Genomic DNA, 8,715 nt, shown 5'->3' with positions numbered 1-8,715 from the left:
TCTTTGAAATGGTTATAGTGGTGGATTGGAATTGAATTTTCAAGTGATGGTTGGAGGCTTATAGTGGTGGATTGCAATGCTAATTTTTAAGTGATGTTGGGTAGATTGTCAACCTTGCGTTTTATGTTTGTTATCACTATTACATGGAATTGGAATTAATGTGATGTGCCTTTGATTATCAAATTTGATATAACTATAATTTATTTATTATATGATTATAGGTTGTCTTTTTTAACCTGATTATTGGTTTAATTTTTTAACATATCATGATTTTGTACAACACTGATTATGTTGGTAGGAAAATTGATACATTAAAGTATGAAGCAAAATTTTTATATGATATAATTTTTAATAGTTATTTGGAGTTACATTTAAGTTTCAATACAGAGGTTAATATTTCATTTCAATATTCAATTTCGATAATGCACTTTTCTATATTTACATTGATATTTCGTTTAACATTGAATTTAATATCTGGTTTATAGTTTGCAATATTATAACAACGAGGGAACAATAGAGAATAGCATTATAGTTGTTTACGATGATAAATTAAAATAACAATAAAGAACAATAAATTTTATAAGTTTAGCAAGAAACAATTTACACTTTACAATGTGATGGAGGAGTAAACTATAAAGAATAATATTTTCATGGTTTACTATGATAAACCACAAAGAATAAAATTAATAGTGATAAATGAAAATAACCATAAAAACAATAAACTTTATGAAGAAATTGAATAGAGTAAATAAAAATTTACAATGGTTTTCCATTATTGCTTATTTTTTTATTGAAAATAACAATAAAAATAATTAAATTTATTAGATAAAAAGCAATTATAGATTTTTTTTTTAATAAATCGATTAGAATTTATTTATATTTACTCTAATTAAAATTTTAGTAAATATATAAAAATTATAAATTTTATAAATAAATCTATTAAAATAAATAATAATTTACAATAACAATTCATATTTAATAAAATTTATACTACAATAATAAATAAATAAACATAACAACACAATTTTCCATTTACAATAATAATAATACATTTCACAATAATAATTATAATAACAACCAGATACTTTACAATAACTATAAAGAATAACAATATCATTATTTACAATAAGAACAGAGAATAACAATAATTTTTTTCAATAATAACAATAAACATAATTGTTATAAAGTTCTTCCATGATAAAGACCATACAATTATAACTTCTTTTTTCAATTTCTAGGCCTCCCTAAATTTTCAATGATGGAAATGACTAATCCTCGCAATGACTTGGGCACCCTCAATGCATATGTGATGCTTAGATTTATCAGCATGCTCTGCCAAAGTAGAGGAGCAGGCCCTACCATTCTTAATGTCAGTGGCGTGCTCATGAATCCTTTGATTAATTGAGCAACTGGTCTCACCTATGTAAAGAGTCCCACAAGAGCAAGGGGTAACATAAACACCTTTCATATATTTAGGGTCCACCGGGTCTTTGACGAATCTTAGGGAAATGCAGATGGTAATTAGAAGCCTAAACGCTGAGGGAACCTTATGTTTCATTAAGATCTTTGCAATCTTGTGAGTGGTCCCTTGGATAAAAGGGAGGTGTTTCCCAAAGTTTTCATTAATAAGTTTTTTGGATTGGTTTTTACCACCTTGTTTAAGCATAGTTTTATGTCTTGATCTTTCTTAGCTTGGATTTTTGTTAGAATTTATTTAGGTTATTAATTTCTTGAATTATCTGTAGGGCCTTGGCTCCTTATTTTATAGTTGACTTTGTTTCTTAGTTTTTTTTTTAATTATAATTATAATTATAATTTTATTTTTTGATTTTGGCATTTTTCTCATTAAATTAATATGGATTTTTTAGTTATTATAGGATCTTGATTCATTTATTTAGTAATAGGGTCTGGATTTCTCTTTTTTTTTTTTGACCTAGTTTGTTATTTAAAGTTTGACTTTTGTTTTATTTTATTCTTTTTCTATTCAAATTTAACCTATTACTAATAATTAATGTTATATATATACTACTGGTTTATTATTGACACATACACACACATAAACTAGCTATTTTTATAGCAGTTATATGAACGAGGTGTCTCTACATTGCTTTCTATTTAAGCTTTTGCCTAGATCTGTCTCTTCATATTGTCCTGACGATGAACCACACTAGTTGGTTTGAAATGTGTGAACAAAAACGCTCTTATGTGATTTCTAGTGAAAGTTTCTTCTTAATTCAGTATGGATCACAAAAACCTCAATTAGAAATTAATGTCAACTATTGTCAACTATAACTTACTATATTTAACCATACTCAACCAAGGTCAGCAATATGTAACATGGTCAAGCCATGGTCAATCATCATCAACATATTCAACCATAATCAACATGGTTAAACATTATCAACATGGCCAATTATAGTACACCATGGCCCTTATTAACATGGCTAATTATAGTACACCATGGTCAACCTTTTTTTCCTATGTTGAACATGGTGAACCACTGTCAACCACAATCAACTATATGCGACATGGTCAAATGTACTCAATTATAAGGTATCATAAACAACTTTAGTTTAACATGAACAACCATAGTCACCCAAACTCAAAGACCTAATAACCATACTCTACTATCCACCATTACTATATTTAAACATAATAAACCAAATTCAACCATAATCAATTATGATCTATTAATCCTCCCTAATTATGATAAACCAACCATGGTTGATAAAAAATAACGAAACATAATAATAATGTAATAATTTATTTTTGTTTATGATTCAACCTATACTTCACAGTTCACACATGTTTCCAAGGAATTATACTTCAAACTTAGGGATTTGGAAGGTGCATAATTATAACTTTGTGCACTTGAATTGTTTACTAGAAACTAATAATTCAGCACGTGAGCCAACCAATTTTGGGCCCCGTGATCCTGATGAGGTCCATAGCATAACAAAAATGATTTAAACTAATGCCGTACAGTGCCACAGGCCTTTTGTTTTGGTACCATAGAATATAAAATATCAATTTATAAATAAATAAAACATATAGCCTCGATATATCAAATCCGAAGTGTCGAATCTAACAGTAAGAGAGAATTTTGCTGCAATAGCAACAGTGTTCAACGAGAAGCTGAACCAGGAAAGCAGATCCACCATTGATAAAATAGCCTTCATATCTGCAAAAATAGAATAAAAACGTACCCATAAGGCCACTCAGATCAAACCAATACATTTCTAGATTTAATATCGAGAAATATACCCATAAGGCCACTCAGATCAGACCAATACACTTCTATATTTATTTAATTTTTTGAGTCTTAATTATACTAAGACTGATTCCATATAAATGAACATAAGGAATATGTATAGCATACCAAGAAATATTTAGCTCCATGCTCCAGGCCTTCCAAGGTGAATCCCCATTCATTCACTAGCACCGACTCGCCAGTGGAATGGAGTAAAAGTGCATCATCCCCGAAGAAAGCCCTGAAGTTCAGGGGCTCCTTGGGGACTTCCATTGGAATGTCATTGATGAATACAATTATTGATCGGTTAGCGTTAGTCACGGAGTCCTCCTGCACACCTCCTGCAGACCGAGCTTAATATTAGACATGAAAACAATTGTGTCACAACAAAGCACAAATATATGTATATGATATGTTGGCAGCTTGAAATTCAGACATGGTAACAATACTATTCCACTAGTATCAGTGCCTATGTACCTATGTAATGCTTGCATGTTACTGCATTGAGTATTGCTCATTTCTTGGTTCACCTGCATCTCGTAATGGTTCCCGGGCAATGAAGATACTGGCACAGTAGAAGATGAGGGGGGTTGATTTCCAACCGTTATAGGTTTAGACTGCACTGATGTTGACGTTGATGTTGTTGATGTTGATGCAGTTGAGGATGTGGCGAAGTTTAGACTTTTGTGCATCTTGGACATGTCGCTTTCGCTTTCCTCTGGCCTTTCTATTCTGGAACCAGTAGAACACATTTACATCACCAACTTGCCCGAATTCTTCGAGCTGTGCTCTGATCCTTTTTATTTCTTCTCTGGGAGGGTTTACCACGCCAGAACTGAATATAGCTTCCAGGATCTGGATCTGCTCTGGTTTTGGATGCCATCTTTTTGTTGTGGGCATGCTCGTTTCCTTCTCCCGCAAATAATTACCTGACAATGCACCTGCTGTATGGAAAAAATATTTATGAAAACTAATATCAAATCTCTATTAGGGTATATTCACCGATATTGCCAATTACGGTATGAAATTCTATCAAAACTTAATCTTTTACTGTACATGCGACTTTTAATTGAAATGGCACATCATTTTAAAACCTAAAGAAAATAGTTTTTATTTTGGTCAGAGAGTTAGAGTGAGGTTGGTACCAGGTTAGAGGAAGGTATACTCTTAAAGAGTTATGAGTGAGGTTCGTACCTACGGCTGTAAGACAACAAAACCATATTCATATACTCAAAGCTATTACAACAATTTATATTTATAGTTGCTATTGCAATATTTATAGATGCCAAGCCATTATAACAACAATTATCAACATATTATAGAATTATATCATTAACATAAAATAATAACCATTCCCCAACTTAACGTTATCAAATTACAGTTTGATTAATCAAACTAGCTGCGATCCCTATGTCACTACCTATATCAATCTGATGACGGAGAAAGTACTATATTTGTTTATGCAAATGTAAACATGACTGAGACAATATTGTATCTATGTATTTGTGTATACTCCCGTGTATACAAGCTTGATTTAGTTTGGACATGCAAGAGAAAAATATTGCTGACCTTCAGAATATGTTGGCCTCATGGCTGAAAAATTAGAAGTTTCTGGCACGTGATTAGAGGACTTTGATTTCAGGAACATTCTGGGCCAATGTTTTTTGGAATTCATATTGTGCGAGTGGAGGGACCGGGTCTGATCTGCAGGAGATATTTTGCCGTAGTTGCCTTTGACCCGGTACTTTGTTGCTGCTCCTGCAATTTATAGACTCAACGAGAACAACGAAACTACACTGGGCTCTCCAAGAAGTGTGAATAGATCACTATCACATTTCTCAATTTATAAAGCACCCAGAAATGCCATGATCAAGAAAATAGTGATGAGTATAATTGAATAGCTGCTAGCTCACGGTGGAATGATTTCATGGTGCAGTTAGTTACATAAGGGCATTGAATGGTTGGTTGAACGCCAATGATTTGAAGGTCAAATGACAATATGGCCGTCTGTGACCTAGGAGTCACATAGCATTGAGTGGTTGAGTGCAAATGGTTTGAAAGTCAAATAACAATGTGGCTGTCTGTAACCTATGATCCAGATGGCATTGAATGGCTGAACACAAATTGTTTGAAAGTCAAATAACAATATGGCAGTCTATAACCGAGGCTCCAAAATACCCTCGTGTCTATGGAATATTAACGACGCCTTTTAACTTAAGTTAACATGCCATATTTAATATTTAATGTATAACCGTGATCATTGTCACATTATATATTTCTTATATTTGGGTGCAATCTCATCATCTGTTTTTTTAATTTTCCAAAGTTGGAATTGGTGGGTTAAAAAAAAAAATAAGAGTATGAATTTTTGTTATTCCATTTTTAGTTTTTTAAATATATTTAAAGAGAATTCATATTTTGATTTTTTTGAATAATTAAACTTTATCGATTATAAAACTTAAATTTATTATTTTATTTTCATTTTTATTAAATTTAAATAAAATTAACCCTAAAAAATGAAAGAAATCAAATAATTAAATCTTACCCAATTTCAAACAAAATGCAAATTAAAAAAATTAAATAATTCAATTATACATATTTATATTTACAAAATCTACACCAAATCTATACTCAATAATATTGAAAAAAAAAACAAAACATAAAATAATTATACTACACTTTATATAGTAGTCATCTTACACTCTCATTCCATGGTCAAACTGCATAGACTTCAGATTATTGGCATAGTAAAAATTGCTCTAACCACTATTAAATAAATTCTTTGAAATAAGTATTTTTATTTCACATCAACATATAAAGAAATAAGTACTTTTATTTCACAACAACATATATTGTTGTTTTCTTATTGAAGATGTACCATAAATTTTAATAGTGATTAATGTAAATAAAAAATTTCAAAAACATATAAATATAATAATTAAAAATAATCTAAATATATACTTAGAAGGAGGGAAATCAATTTTTTCTTAATTACTATCTCTTTTTTTACATAAGTTGGGCTTCTTTTTGGTTACTATTCCTAAAAGGAAAGAATAGGATCTTTTTCTGGTTTTGTTTCGTATGATATTATAAAGATAATTTTATCGGAAGTTGAAGACAATCTTAGTTATTAAAGTAATATTAATAAAGTAAAGAGAGGTGTAGTTTGTGACGAAGTAGATTTCAAGTTAGGTTAGTTATTTTGTATAGATTTTGTTATTTGAAATTAATGGTGAGCTTATTTATCTATTTTTTTTTTTTTTTTTTTTTAGATAAAATTGTTTTCAATTTAAGATATAGAAAATGTGTTATAAGATAGTTTATTATATATAAGTACTAGCACAATCACATCAATAAATGTGACTGATATTGATATATACTGATAAGTTTATATCAATTACATGCAAAATCACATTATTAAATGTAATTAATATACACCCATAAATATCAATAGATATAGATTAAATTTAATAATAATAATAATAATAATAATAATATTATATAAAATATTATTAACATTATATTATAAATAAGCTAATAGTTATAACAATTATAATAATCATTTGAGGAGAGCCATCTCAATTAATATTTCAATCATTTTGCAAAAGAATATTGTATATAAATGACATATGCATTGAACACCCTTTTCATGAATGAGATTACACTCATTCAAACGACATATCTCATACGAATGAGCATAACATGTTTCCCTCTCGAAGAAATCTTTCCAGATGGAGCTTCGAAACCCGCTCGACAAGGGCTAGGGTTTCTTTGCAGTCACTTCTGAAGCACCTTACCTTTGCTATCATCCTAAATCGACTATCCCTGCTGCCGTACTTGATGCCTTTTCAACCTTCACCACTTACCCCATTTGCGGCTTCATCTTTTCACCTCCTGTGATTCTGTAAGCGTCTTTTACTGCCTTCCCCATCTAGCCCTTGGTTACACTGTGACAGTTATTCACAAATTACGGAGGCAATTGGCGAGAAATTTTCGGGAGCGGCTATGGATATGGACATGGTAGACTATTCGGAAGACCCATTAGAGGGTGCCTCCATCTGGACGACTCCCCATGTGACCATGGAAAGCCTGCTCCCTTTCTACAGCGATTTGTTGGACACCATCGCGACCCTGCCCTCGATCTCGGGGCCCTCTTGCTTGATTGTAAACTTACCTGAGCCCTCCCCCTGCTGGATGGCACTCTCCACCCCACCCCCATTGCCATCCTTACTACATTTTGCAGCCGGTTTCATTAACCCTAACCTAGCTGCCGTTTCCTCCGACTGTCCTCCTCCCCCCATTTGCTGGTTCTCATATCCCCTCCTACCCTCTCCCCAAAGAACCCTCGATTACAGTTCAGGGGACTCCCCTTGCGACTCTTCTATCTGCTCCCCTCTCTGGTAGCTTCATAGGAATCCCTCCACTCTCGGACGCCTTCCCCACCAGACTGCACCTGAACCCTGAACACCCTCAACCAAACCCTCCTTCAAGCGAATGCCGACAGGACACCACCGACGCGGGTCATCGACCGAGCAAGAAACACAAGTGTGTTAAATCCAGGGCATAAGAGGTCATCATTCACCTTGGCGAGGATATTCAGTGGGTAGACACAATGGACACTGCTGACCAAGTCCTGGTTGGAATGGTTTGGGGTAGGAGCTACACCGAGGCTCAATTGAAGCTATGGATGCGGGAGGTATGGGGAAAACACTTGGCCGAATTACCCTTCGTCCAAACCTTTGTAAGAGGATGGTTCGCGTTGCGTTTTGCTAGAGCTGAGCATATGAATTGGGCCCTGTCCTCGTTATGGCACATTAAACAGGCCCCTGTCCTCCTACACCAATGGAACCCTCTTTTCGACCCAGAGAGAGAACAACTAGGCGTTGGGCCAGTATGGGTCCATCTACTAGGTTTACCCCTTCAATTTTGGTCTGAAGACATCTTTCGACACATTGGAAACTCTCTGGGCTCCTATCTGGAGCATGATAAATCATACCTCTCCATTGGTATGATGGAATACGCAAGGATTTTGGTTCACCTAGATACCAGGGAGGGTTTACAGGAGCACATCACCCTACAATGGAGGAATTTCTCCTGATTGCAGATACTTTATTACGAGGGGGTTCTATTTCGATGCAGAGGGTGCCACAATGTGGGTCACCTATATAAGGAACGCCCTCTAAATGGCAAGGCTCGAGTAGGGAAAAAGGAAAGACCATACCTACAAAGGACCTCAAGCTCCAGAGAATCCACCCTCATATGAAGATGTATTGACTCACACTGTCCCTGTTGCAAGTGGAGGGAGGCACCAGTCAAAGAGGCCACGAAGAAGCATGGCAAAGCACCATATTGGCCTCCCTCACCTCCTCTGACCAGGAAAGGGTGACTACAGAGGCTGCACTCTCCACGGGTATTTTCTACTACCCCCTCCTCTGTACATCTCTCTTCTCCATCTGTTTTCTTGG

At 33.9% G+C, this 8,715-nt stretch overlaps 1 pseudogene; it reads right to left on the bottom strand.

Moving 5' to 3' along the window:
* Nucleotides 1–3,026: 3,026 nt before the first annotated feature.
* LOC149159130 (WUSCHEL-related homeobox 11-like) lies at nt 3,027–4,925 on the bottom strand (annotated as a pseudogene).
* Nucleotides 4,926–8,715: the final 3,790 nt, after the last annotated feature.

The sequence above is a fragment of the Pinus tabuliformis genome, chromosome 5_2 (genome assembly GCF_031772625.1).
Source record: "Pinus tabuliformis cultivar Carrire ecotype Pingquan chromosome 5_2, CPIR1, whole genome shotgun sequence".
NCBI lineage: Eukaryota > Viridiplantae > Streptophyta > Pinopsida > Pinales > Pinaceae > Pinus > Pinus tabuliformis.
The sequence above is the reverse complement of the archived record's forward strand: the minus strand, read 5'-3'. Positions and strand labels throughout refer to the sequence as shown.